Consider the following 14,076-nt stretch of genomic DNA (forward strand, 5'->3'; position numbering starts at 1 on the left):
GAAACAGGGCAGAGCGGTCAGCGACAGCACAGCGCAGCACTCGGTCAGGGTGGTGAGTCCTGCGGAGGGGCCCCTCAGTCTGTGAGCAGCTAGGAGGGTGGGATTTGTGTACCTTGCCTTAAGTCCCTAAGTTGTGGCAGGCGAGTGAGGGTCAGCATGGCATCAGAAGCTGGCGCTTCTTCGCCAGACATCCCTGCTATTGCAACCGGCTCACCTGCAAAAAATGCGGTGCCTATGGACGCTTTGTCGGCGGTCCTGGAGACCTTTGTTGGCAGGGTGGAAGTGGCATGCGGGTGCAAGGGGGGTAAAAAACGCCCCCTGCCCCCCCGTCCTCTGGGGAGAGCTCTGATTCAGACTGGCGGCCCCTGTTCTGACGTGTCAGAGGATGTGGACCAGGACAGTGAGAATGACTCTGTGTCCGGATTAGCGCTGGAAAAAGCGCTAGTAGGAGCACTTATCACTGCTGTGTGGGATACCCTGAAGATACAGGATGCAGCAGGAACCTCTGCTGAGGCGGTGGTCCCTTTTGGGTCCCGCAAACCGGCCCTCACACCTAAGGTGTTTGTGTATTTGACTTATTTTGATAAGTTCATCTACAAGGAATAGGGAAGTCCGCAGCGGGCCTTTTCACCTTTTCAGTCCCAAGAAGAATGGCAGTGCGTTACCCCTTTGAGGAGAGCCTCCTGAAAATATGGACGCCTCCTCCGGTCGTTGACCCCCTGGTATCCAAGTTAAATAAAGTAACCACGATTCCGGTAGAAGAGACTCCTGCCTTCAAGGACCCTGCCGGAAGGAGGGTCGAGGCAGTGGCCCGTTCCATGTTTACGGTAGTGGGGTCAGCGTTACGACCTTTGCTGGCCATGGCCTTGGTGTCGCAGATGCTTACTGAATGGGCAAAGTTGTTGCACCGTGAATTGGAGAAGCAACAGTTTCCCCCGGTCTGTGTAGAGCTGGCAGACCAGTTGGTGCATGGCCTTAAGTATGTCTGTGATGCGGCTTACTGAATGGGCAAAAGTTGTTGCACCGTGAATTGGAGAAGCAACAGTCTCCCCCGTCTGTGTAGAGCTGGCAGACCAGTTGGTGCATGGCCTTAAGTGTGTCAGTGATGCGGCCCTGGATACGGCCCCCCTGCTTTCTAGAGCATCTGTATTAGCAATGGTGCTACGGTGCCTGATTTGGCTGAAATGCTGGTCTGCGGACCAGGCATCTAAAAAAGCACTGGCGGATTTGCCCTTCCAAGGTGAGAGGCTTTTTGGAGCTTCGCTGGATGACATTATTAAAAATGTTACCGGTGGGAAGAGCACGTTGCTCCCACAGTCCAGGAAGGGTAAGGAGCCACGCTGTAGGCAAGGGCCCTCTTTTTTCCGCTCAGAAACGGCTTTTTCGTCCTCCCGGGTCGGCAGGTAAGTGTTCCCAGTCCGACAAGGCGCCTGCTCAAGGACAAAAGCGTCCCTGGTTTCGCAAGCCAAACAAGTCTGCGAGCAAAAATTATACCGTATGAAGGTTTGCCCCCATCCAACTCTCGGGTAGGGGGTCACCTTTGGGAGTTTGCAGCTCGGTGGACCTCTCTACTGTCCTACCAATGGGTCTGCGAACTGGTTTCATCAGGATACAAAATAGAGTTTCTTTCTTGTCTACCAAACAGATTTTTGACCAAACCTCTACTTCCGGCTCGTCAGGAAGCCCTGTTCAGGGCAGTACAGGACCTGCTACTGCACAGGGTGATAGTACCTGTACTGACGCTGGAAAGGTTTCAAGGATTCTGCTCCAATCTGTTTGTAGTCCCCAAAAAGGAAGGGGTACATCCAATCTTGGACTTGAAGGCCCTCAACAGCTTTGCGAAAGTGCAAAGATTCAGGATGGAATCAGTTCACTCCGTGGTCGCTGCACTCCATCAGGGGGACTTCCTGGCGTCCCTGGATATCCAGGACGTGTACTTACATGTACCCATATGCCTCAGGCCACAGAGGTTTCTGCGATTTTCAGTTGGGGAAGAACACTACCAGTTTGTGGCTCTCCCTTTTGGCCTAGCATCAGCACCCCGAGTCTTTACCAAAGTGTTAGCTCCAATTCTGGTGCTGTTAAGGCAATGTGGGATCGCAATCGTGGGTTACCTAGACGACCTCCTTCTGAGGGCAGCTTCCACCTCAGAATTGAGGGAGGATGTAGCGATCACCATGCAGACTCTCTGGGAGTTTGGTTGGGTGTTGAAGCTAAAGAAGTCGGTGTTAGTGCCTACTCAACGCCTGGAGTACCTGGGCTTACTGTTGGACTCCTCAGAAGCGAGAGTTTTTCTCCCTTCAGACAAGCTGTAGACTCTTCAAGCTGCGGTTTTTGGTGAACTGCAGGTGGTCGTCGCTGCACTTCTGCATGCGAGTTCTGGGCCTCATGGTAGCCATTTTCGAAGCGGTACCGTACGCTCAATTTCACAGTCCTACAAAAGGATATTTTGTCAAAATAGAACAAATCCCTGTTATTCTTGGATTGTCAAATTCGGGTGAGCCAGTTAGTCTGGGATTCCCTTCTCTGGTGGCTGAGGTCTCCGAACCTTCGCTCCGGGAGATCGTTCCTTCCTCTCCATTGGACGGTGATCACAACAGATGCCATCCTGACCGGTTGGGGGGGAGTTCTGGCAGTACAGTTTGCCCAGGGCCTTTGGTCGTGGGAAGAATCCCAACTGCCGATCAATGTGCTCAAGCTTCGGGCAATCAGGCTGTGCCTCTCATGAGGTCAATGAGGCTACAAGTCCGATCAGGATCCAGTTGGGAAATGCCATGGCGGTGGCATACGTCAACCATCAAGGAGGAACAAGGAGCTCAGCTGCAGCACGGGAGGTCGCGCACATCCTCCAGTGGGCAGAGCAACACGTGCCGGCCCTGTCGGCCATATACATCCCGGCGTAGAAAACTGGCAGGCGGACTACCTAAGTCGTCAGATGCTGGACCCAGGGGAAAGGTCCTTGCATCCGGAGGTATTCCGGCTCCTTTGGCTAAGGTGGGGTACACCAGATGTGGACCTCCTGGCCTCTCGACTCAATCGGAAGGTGCAGAGGTTTGTATCCAGGACAAGAGACCCCTGGGCGGACGCGTCAGACGCGTTGGTGGCTCCATGGGGCCATTATCGGCTGATTTATGCCTTCCCCCCACTCAAACTTCTACCACGTCTGCTGCGCAGAGTGGAGGCCGAGGGGATTCCAGTAATTCTGATTGCCCCGGATTGGCCTCGGCATCCTTGGTACGCCGACCTAGTACGACTGGTGGTGGGTGTTCCTTGGCAGATACCACTGCGAGAGGACCTTCTATCATAAGGTCCGATACTTCATCCTGCTTTACCGTCGCTGGTTTGAACAGCATGGCTGTTGAAAACCAGGTGCTAAGGGACCGAGGTCTTTCAGACTCAGTAATTTCCACTATGCTGAGGGCATGGAAGTCTTCTTCTTGGAAGATTTACCATCATACATGGAAGGCTTACATCTCCATGTGTAAGGAGATGGGGTGGTGTCCGCGCACCTATTCAGTTTCCAGGATCCTGCTGTTTTTGCAGCGAGGAGTGGTTCAGAAACTTGCCTTAAGCACCATCAAGGGACAGATATCAGCCTTGGCTGTCTTTTTCCAACATCCCTTGGTGACTCACTCATTGGTGGGTACTATTGTGCAGGGGGTTCGACACGTAGTCCCTCTGGTTCGACCTCCACTACCTCCGTGGAATCTGAATCTGGTGCTATCGGCGCTCCAAAAAACGACTTTTGAAAACATTAGGGAGATTCCCTTGTTGACTCTTTCTCAGAAAGTAGTCTTCTTAGTGGCTATTACATCTGCCAGGAGGGTTTCTGAGTTGGCGGCCTTGTCATGCAAGTCTCCCTACCTGGTCATCTACAAGGATAAGGCAGTGCTACGTTCGCAGCCCTCTTTCCTTCTAAAGGTGGTTTTGGCATTCCATCTAAATGAGGACATTGTGTTACCATCCTTTTGTCCTAAGCCGACACACCCGAAAGAGGTTGCCTTACATTCCCTGGACGTGGTCCGGGCTCTGTGGGTGTATCTGTCTGCTACGGCTCCCTTCTGGAAGTCAGACTCTCTGTTTGTTTCGGTGGCTGGTCCAAAAAAAAGTCTGGCGGTCTCGTCGTTCACCATTTCTAGGTGGATCAGACAGATCGTGGTTCAGGCCTATGCCTTAAAGGGGCGGGTGCCCCCTTTTCCTGTCACGGCTCATTCCACCAGGGCAATTGGAACCTCCTGGGCTTTCCGACATCAAGCGCCTGTCTCCCAGGTGGTCGTCCATTCAGACTTTCACTAAATTCTACAAGGTTGACGTAAGTGCATCTTCGGATGCTTGTTTTGGCCGCAAGGTTTTGCAGGCGGCTGTGTAAGGTTGCAATTATGCTTTCTTAAGTTACAAGTTTTGTTGTAAACGCATCTTTTGATGCATAAGTTGGCCGCAGGTTTTGATGGCGGCCGTTTAAGACGGCAACTCCTCTATTGAGGTGTTCCTTTTGTTGTGGGTGAAGTTATGTTTTGCTGTTTCCACCCCTCGTTTTTTGACACTGCTTGGGGACGTCCCTAAAGTCAAGAATTAAGGAGCCGTGTCTGTCAATGAACGAAAGAGAAAATGGGATTTTTGTACTCACCGTAAAATCCTTTTCTCTGAAGTTCATTGACGGACACAGCACCCACCCCTCCTATTTGTTTGTACTGCTTTTTGACAAACTGAGCTGTAGGAAGCTGGATGAGGGGTTATAGCCAGAGGGACCGCCCCCTGGGTGGCGCTGTGCAGTCTTGATGTTTTTACATGTGTTACATGTTCTGCCTAGTCTTCTCCTGAAGGTGGTGTGATAACCCTAAGGTCAAAAATTAAGGAGCTGTGTCCGTCAATGAATTTCAGAGAAAAGGAATTTATGGTGAGTACAAAAATCACATTTTTTAGGTCAAGGGTAGATCCTTGTCCTATCTAAAATATTAAAGCATTTAGGACTGTCTCACTAGCTGCTGGGAGGTAAGGAGAGTCACATTCCTCTGTTGGAGAAATGCTTGCACTTTCTCTCTCAGGACTGGTTGATTTAATTGAAGTGCTACCCCCCAGGAGCCGCTTGGTAGTTTGGGTCCTCTGTTTTTTGCTGCCACTCTGTGAACAACCTCAGCCCCTCTAACACACCAGGTTAAGTGAATAAATACTGCAATACTGTTGAAAGCACAAAAAAAAAATACCCTGCACACAACTATGATTTAGTATTAGGAAGTAAACACCAGACTGGTTAGTGGTAAAGGAACTCAGTTAATTGTCACCGGATGAGGTGAATAGCAGTGTAAACATAATGAGCAAGTAAAGAATTAGACCAGCAACAGTTCACTAGATAATGTGACCATTATATAATAATAGTGAAGAAAATTTTGTCAGCCAGAGGTCTGGGGAGCAAGGCACCACATCCCATAAGCTAAAAAATACTCATAGAATGCAGAGTGGGGACTTTTAGAGTGCCAGACAGAGATAATATACTACATCATATTTTAAAATTCATATCAAATTAAGTACAATAATTAGTACTAATTAAGTACAATAAACGATACTTTGTTTTTTTTAAAGAAGAATTTATACTTGGATCACATGTGATCTTTATTCACAGTACAGCAATTATTGCTCAACATGTTTCACCAAAAGGTGGCTTCTTCAGGAGTTTTAATTTACTGTACAGGATATTCACTGTAGACAAAAAGAATACACCTTTACAATATCACATTGGGCCATATAGCCCTAATATCTATGTTTTATGCATACTTAATTTATATTACAACAAAGTTACAATGAATCATCTGAAGGATTGCTCTTACCCCAGAGATGCTACCAGGTGACTATGTATCCATATCGACACAATTCTAATCTTTTTGGCTCTATAGACCACCACAATGGATTTTAATTGAAACAAACAAGATGTGCTTTAACTGCAGACTTTCAGCTTTAATTTGAGGGTATTTACATCCAAATCAGGTGAACGGTGTAGGAATTACAACAGTTTGTATATGTGTCTCCTACTTTTTAAGGGACCAAAAGTAATGGGACAATTGGCTGTTCAGCTGTTCCATGGCCAGGTGTGTGTTATGCCCTCATTATCCCATTTACAAGGAGCAGATAAAAGGTCCAGAGTTCATTTCAAGTGTGCTATTTGCATTTGGAATCTGTTGCTGTCAACTCTCAATATGAGATCCAAAGAGCTGTCACTATCAGTGAAGCAAGCCATCATTAGGCTGAAAAAACAAAACAAACCCATCAGAGAGATAGCAAAAACATTAGGTGTGGCCAAATCAACTGTTTGGAACATCCTTAAAAAGAAAGAACGCACCGGTGAGCTCAGCAACACCTAAAGACCCGGAAGACCATGAAAAACAACTGTGGTGGATGACCAAAGAATTCTTTCCCTGGTGAAGAAAACACCCTTCACAACAGTTGGCCAGATCAAGAACACTCTCCAGGAGGTAGGTGTATGTGTGTCAAAGTCAACAATCAAGAGAAGACTTCACCAGAGTGAATACAGAGGGTTCACCACAAGATGTAAACCATTGGTGAGCCTCAAAAACAGGAAGGCCAGATTAGAGTTTGCCAAACAACATCTAAAAAAGCCTTCACAGTTCTGGAAAAACATCCTATGGACAGATGAGACCAAAGTCAACTTGTACCAAAGTGATGGGAAGAGAAGAGTATGGAGAAGGAAAAGAACTGCTCATGATCCAAAGCATACCACCTCATCAGTGAAGCATGGTGGTGGTAGTGTCATGGATGGGCATGTATGGCTGCCAATGGAACTGGTTCTCTTGTATTTATTGATGATGTGACTGCTGACAAAAGCAGCAGGATGAATTCTGAAGTGTTTCGGGCAGTATTATCCGCTCATATTCAGCAAAATGCTTCAGAACTCATTGGACGGCGCTTCACAGTGCAGATGGACAATGACCCGAAGCATACTGCGAAAGCAACCAAAGAGTTTTTTAAGGCAAGGAAGTGGTATGTTATGCAATGGCCAAGTCAATCACCTGACCTGAATCCGATTGAGCATGCATTTCACTTGCTGAAGACAAAACTGAAGGGAAAATGCCCCAAAAGAAGCAGGAACTGAAGACAGTTGCAGTAGAGGCCTGGCAGAGCATCACCAGGGATGAAACCCAGCGTCTAGTGATGTCTATGCGTTGCAGACTTCAGGCTGTAATTGACTGCAAAGGATTTGCAACCAAGTATTAAAAAGTGAAAGTTTGATGGATGATTGTAAATCTGTCTCATTACTTTTGGACCCTTAAAAAGTGGGAGGCACATATACAAACTGTTGTAATTCCTACACCGTTCACCTGATTTGGATGTAAATACCCTCAACTTAAAGCTGAAAGTCTGCAGTTAAAGCACATCTTGTTCAATTCATTTTAAATCCATTGTGGTGGTTTATAGAGCCAAAAAGATTAGAATTGTGTCGATGTCCCAATATTTATGGACCTGACTGTACTTCTGGGTGGCCTAGTGTGACTCCGGCCCTCAGTTAAGCAAAGACTTCTCTTCACAGTAACTCAGTTTCTGAACACTCAGGTCTCGACTCTGTACTCTCCAGTTTCCTTGCACAGCAGAAGCTTTGCAATTGCTCAGTCTCTCTCTCTCTCTGTCTTCTATTCCCCCAGTGTAGGCACCAAAACTAGCAGCTGGTCTGCACGCTCTCTGGTCCCCATCCATAAGACGCTCAACTCTCAGAATATCTCCTCTGTATGTGGGTCTTTTTGGATAATGTGTTCTGCGGCCCCCTTTCACTGATGCAGCACAGAAACTATAATTTCCAGGGTTCCATGTGTGACCGTACCATCCAAAAAGGTGGAGATGGGTGGCAGCACTAACAGCTCTCCTCTTTTGTATGTTTTGTTGCAGCTGCTGACAACCTCCAGCATCAGGGGGAAGGGAGATGGAAGAAGAGCTTCAGCTGTACTCCCACAGCCGCTCCTGCAGCACAGTGGTGAAGGGGTGGTAGAGGAGTGAAGAGCGGGCACAGAAGTACACAGCCTGCACCTCCAGACTGCATGTACAGCTCTGAGCGCTCATTTGACATCAAAACTACTAAGGATATTAGAGTCATGTTTTTGATAGCCAGTGACTCCACCAATCAGATTGGACTTACTCTGCAAGCAATTTGAACTCTGTACTGAAACAAAGACCAAGTGGACTACACTTAAAGCAGTATTCAATCTTCTTTTTTTTTTACATGGGACCCTAGTTGGTGCAAAGTGATAGCATATCACATATGTGCAAAGTGATAGCTGCTCAATTAACTTGCCCCTGTGATAAATGCTTTCAGTCTCCTGGTGCTTACACATTCTGTGAACTGGAAAATCTCTGGACAGGGTGAGGCTGAGTGTATAATATTCATATTCTGGGTGCAGCAACGGGATCTGACAGTAAAACTATTACAATCAATCTTCAGTTGAACTTATTGTTCTTTACACTCTTTTCTTTCTCTTATACAAATAACAAAAGGCTTAAATACTTAGTAAAACTAACAATACATTGAAAACCCTGTCACACACAAAGAAAACAGTTTTAATGTCGTATCTAAACTTCCTCTATAACATAAACTCTGCAATTTCAGAAACATTTCAGAAAAAGAACAACCCTTTCCATGTCAGAAAATATAGGTATTTTTAAAAGCAGTGAATGTGACATTCACCAAATATTCACTGCAGGTAAATTAATTATTGCGATCATGGCACTTAATGTTTGGAAAGTGTCACATTCTCTGCTGTATAAATATACATTTTTGGGGGGCCCCCTTCCAACAGTAAGGCTACATTCACACCAGTGATTAAGGCCGGTGTAAATTGTAATAGAAGTTTCTGATGTGGCTCTCAGCAGCTACAGTAGGTGCAGCCGCTGGCCCTGTTCATTATAATGACAGATCGCCTGGCATTCTCAGCTATTCTCAGCTCTCTGCATAGCCAGTAGGGATGAGCCGAACACCCCCCGGTTTGGTTCACACCAGAACCTGCTAACGGATTAACGCATAGGCTGTTCTAGACTGCAGCCTAGGGCCCCACGTGTGCAAGGGCCCCCCGATTGGCCATGATATTTTTATTAATTTATATATATTTTTGTATATGTAGAATAAAAACCATGCCTGCGTGTTATACGAATACGCCAATACGTTTTTTTTACCAACAGGGGGCGGGGATCGGGCAGTCTGCCCCAGGTGCCACCCATTGGGGGTGGTGTCAGGCCAGCTGTACCTCCTCTCCTGGCCCTGGGACAGCACTGCCAGCATACTTTAAAGTTGAGAAAACATTACTGCCAGCCCTTTCTCATGCACAGCTCCTCGTGTGTCACTCTCAATGTAAATGGAAGTCTCTTAATACCTCAATTAAAGCTGCTCTGTCTGGCCGCTCTCCTCCTCCTGCTCCACCTCCTTCCTGAGTGTAGCCTTTGACTACAGGAGGAGGGCGGTCATGTGACCGTCAATGAAACAGCAGAGGAGAGCAGTCACATGACCGGGTCACGAAGAACGGCGTTAATTGAGGTATTTAGAAGCTTTGATTTACAATGAGTGACACAGGAGGAGCAGTGTATGAAAAAGGGCTGGCAGTGATGTTTTTTCAACTTTAGAGTATTCTTTCCCAGGAGACTGGGGGTCTCCTGGGAGTACAGGGGGGCTTTATAATGAAAGAGGCCTGTGTGATATGCAGGCAAAGGCGTCTGTGTACTATGCAGATGTCTGTGTACTGTGCAGGGAAAGGGGTCTGTGTACTGTGCAGGGAAAGGGGGCTGTGTTATGTGCAGGGGGTCTGTGTACTGTGCAGGGAAAGGGGGCTGTTTTATGTGCAGGGGGTCTGTGTACTGTGCAGGGGGTCTGTGTACTGTGCAGAGGGTTGTGTACTGTGCAGGGGGACTGTGTACTGTGCAGGGGGGCTGTGTACTGTGCAGGGGGCTGTGGGAAGTTTTTTTTCCTGAAACTTCCCTCTTAATGTTAGGGTGCGTGTTATATGCACTCTGAAAATGAAACAAAGGCGCCACTCTAAGTGCAGTAAAAACATGGAGTTTAATAAAACTGTAAAAAAGGTACTCACAAAGGTACATAGTGAACAAGCATGTTGGCAAAAGCTGCCGGATATCCTGGGAGTGAGTCTGGTCCATTTCCTTGAATGCAGTGGTGTCCGACGGACAGGCCTCGCCGATGGATGCTGGCACTTCCTGCCGTTGGAACGTATGATTGTTCTGCTGTTGATTATTGCTTGTTTTTATGTGCTGCTGCTGTTTATGGTATTTGTATGGCTTTTATTTTATTGGAATATTACACAGCGTTTCCATTGGTCTCTGTCAGGATGTTGTGATTTTGCCTCAGTTAAACAGGAGCTGCTGCAGACGTTTTTGGCCTAATTGTTGGTTTAGAAAGGTAAAATCTGTTACCAGCTTGCAGATGTATTTTGAATGCTTTTTTTCTGTGGCATTGCTGTTTATAGTAGGCTCATGTCTAAATGTGTTTGGGCTGTAGACCAGAGAGTTGCACTTGAGGCGTGTAATATAGGTCTACCCTTTTACACATGGCACTAAATAATTTATTTTCTGGTAAAGCATGCTTAGGAGGAGGCCACACAAAAAGTAGCCTAGGGGCCCATGACCACCTTAATCCTCCACTGCTCACAGATACTCTTGTTGGGTGCTGGAACGGGCCCTGCTGTGAAATATTATATCAAGAATTGTAATTACATGCACCTGTTGAACAGGGGCAGAAAAATTGGGTCTTTGGTGGTGGTGGTGTTGCCACAACACTGTAAGCCCTCACAGTTACGCTTGGTGGGCGCAGGAATGGGCCCTGCTGTGAAATATTAGATCAAGAATTGTAATTACATGTCCCTGTTGAACAGGGGCAGAAAAATTGGGCCTTGGGCACTGGTGCTGGTGCCACGACACTGCAACCCCTCACAGATACTCTAGTTGGAGCGCAGGGATGAGCCCTGCTGCAAAGTATTGCATCAAAAATTGTAATTATATGCCCCTGTTAAACAGGGGCTGAAGAATTGGGCCTTAGGCACTGGTGCTGGTGCCACATCACTGCAACCCCTCACAGATTCGCTTGTTGAGTGCAGGAACAAGCCATGCTGCAAAGCATTGCATCAAAAATTGTAATTACACGCCCCTGTTAAACAGGGGCTGAAAGATTGGGCCTTAGGCACTGGTGCTGGTGCCACAACACTGCAACCCCTCACAGATACTCTAGTTGAGTGCAGCAACGAACCCTCCTGCAAAATATTGCATCAAAAATTGTAATTACACGCCCCTGTTAAACAGGGGCTGAAAAATTGGGCCTTAGCCACTGGTGGCGGCGCCCAGAACCAAAAATGTTCTTACAAGCTATCAGCATGATCATTGAGGAAGAAGAGGATAATCACTCAGCATAACAGGATAGTCACTCAGCATCAGCATAGGCAGTCTTGAAGGGATCTGACATTTTTAAAAAAATGATTCGGTTACATCAGCATCAAGTGCCTGGTAGCTGGTGGTGATCCAAGACTGATTCATTTTTATGAAGGTCAGTCAATCGACCGAGTCGGTGGACAGGTGCACCCTGTGATTGGTTGCACTAAATGTGCATTCCGAAAGAACACTGGATGCAGGACAGGCCAGTAGCTCAATTGCATACTGTGCAAGCTCTGTCCAGTGATCCATCCTCAAGACCCAGTAACCCAGAGGATTTTCGGTGGGAAAGGTGTCCAAGTCAGATCTTGCCCCTAGGTATTCCTGCACCATGTAAAACAGACGCTGGCGATGGTTGCTGGAACCGATCATACCTTTGGGCTTCGGACTAAAAAATTATCTGAACTCATCGGTCAGACGGCCACCTTCTCCACCGCTCCTTCTTTGATTGACCGAAGCCTCAGCAACACGTTGTCCAGGAACAGGAGTTTGTAACCTCCCAGTCTCTGGGAACGCGTTGCACAGACCTTTCTGCAAGGCCTCCCAAAGATGTTTCATCCTCTGCTCCCTCTGCGACTGCAAGATAAGGTCCGCAACCTTACCCTTGTAACGTGGATCAAGGAGGGTTGCCAGCCAGTATTGATCCCTCTCCTTGATACCACGAATATGAGGATCCTTCCGCAGGCTTTGCAGGATCAGGGAGGCCATGCAGCGAAGGTTTGCTGAGGCATTCGGTCCGGAGTCCTCTGGATCACTAAGGATGACATGATCCGCAGCCACCTCCTCCCAGCCACGTACAAGTCCATGGGTTTCTTGGGACTGTAAATGATCCCTTGAAGACTGCTGCTGATGCTGAGTGCCAGGCTCCACCTCCATTCTGATACAATCCTCCTCCTCATTCTCTTCCTGTGTGATCGGCGGGCACGCAGGAACACTGTCTGGATAAAGGGGGCCTTGAGAGGTAAGGAAGTCCTCCTCTTCCTCCCTCTGTTCTGCCTCAAGTGCCCTGTCCATTATTCCACGCAGCTTGTGCTCCAACAGGTGGACAAGAGGTACAGTGTCACTGATGCATGCACTGTCACTGCTCACCATCCTCGTGGCCTCGTCAAATGGTGACAGGACAGTGCATGCATCCCTGATCATAGCCCACTGGTGTGGGGAAAAAAAACAAGGTCCCCTGACCCTGTCCTGGTGCCATAGTCGCATAGGTACTCATTGATGGCCCTCTGCGGCGTGTGCAGCCGCTGCAGCATGGCCAACGTTAAGTTCCACCTGGTGGGCATGTCACAGATTAGGCGGTTCCTAGGCAGGTTAAATTCCTTTTGGAGGTCAGCCAGCCGAGCACTGGCATTATATGACCTGCAGAAATGCACACAGACTTTCCTGGCCTGCCTCAGGACATCCTGTAAGCCTGGGTACCTGCCCAAGAACCGCTTCACCACCAAGTTAAGGACGTGAGCCAAACAGGGCACATGGGTCAGTTGTCCCTGTCGGAGGGCGGAGAGGGGGTTGGTGCCATTTTCACACACCACTATACCTGCCTTTACCTGGCATCAACCACCACTGAACCTGCCCCTGCAGAGTTGACAGAATCTCTGCCCCAGTGTGGCTCCTGTTCCCCAAGCACACCAGCTCAAGCACCGCATGGAATCTTTTTGCCTGCGTGCTTGCATAGCCCCTTGAACGACTACAGAGCACCACTGGTTCCGAGGACAAATCAGCACAGGAAGAGGCCATGGAGGAAGAAGAAGAGGAGGGGGTGCAGGAGAGAGGTGTGGCAGAATCACCACTAGTAGAATTTTGGAGGCGTGGTGGCGGAACAACCTCCAACACTACTGCACCCTGTCCTGCATCCTTCCCAGCTGCCAGAAGAGTCACCCAGTGTGCGGTGATAGATAGGTAACGTCTCTGTCCATGCCTGCTGGACCATGAGTCAGCGGTAATATGCACCTTACCGCTGACCGCCCTGTCCATCGTGTTCAAGACATTGCCTTCCACATGCCGGTAGAGAGCTGGAATCGCCTTCCGTGAGAAAAAGTGGCGTTTGGGAACCTGCCACTGAGGAACCACATATTCCGCAAACTCACGCAAGGGGGCAGAGTCTACCAACTGAAAAGGCAGCAGTTGAAGTGCTAGCAATTTAGCCAAGCTAGCATTCAAGCGCTGGGCATGTGGATGGCTGGGAGCGAACTCCTTTCGGCGGTGCAGCAGCTAGGGCAGGGAAATTTGCCTGGTATAATCTGACGTTGGTGTACCGATAGCAGATTGCCCCCAAGTACTTGGCTGTGACACACCTAATTCTACACTTTCATTCCTCTCAGTGCATGTCTCAGAGAGGACTGAAGGTATAGTGGGGTTGGAGATCCCAGCTGATGAGGAGCAAGGAGAGGTCCTCTTTGTTCTTTGGTGTGGGTCTTTTAGGTATTCTTGCCAACGAACTGCATGGCAGGTCAACATATGTCTGGTCAAGCATGTGGTGCCCAAGCGGGAGATGTTTTGGCCATGAGAGATACGCTTGAGACATATATTGCAAATAGCAGCGGTGGGATCTGATGCACTCGTCTCAAAAAAGGCCCACACCAAAGAACTTTTGGAATAATGCGCAGAGACAGCAGATGCGGAGCTCTAAGGTGTGATGCAGTCGGTGTGCTG

Source organism: Aquarana catesbeiana, linkage group LG10 (genome assembly GCF_042186555.1).
Source record: "Aquarana catesbeiana isolate 2022-GZ linkage group LG10, ASM4218655v1, whole genome shotgun sequence".
Taxonomy (NCBI): domain Eukaryota; kingdom Metazoa; phylum Chordata; class Amphibia; order Anura; family Ranidae; genus Aquarana; species Aquarana catesbeiana.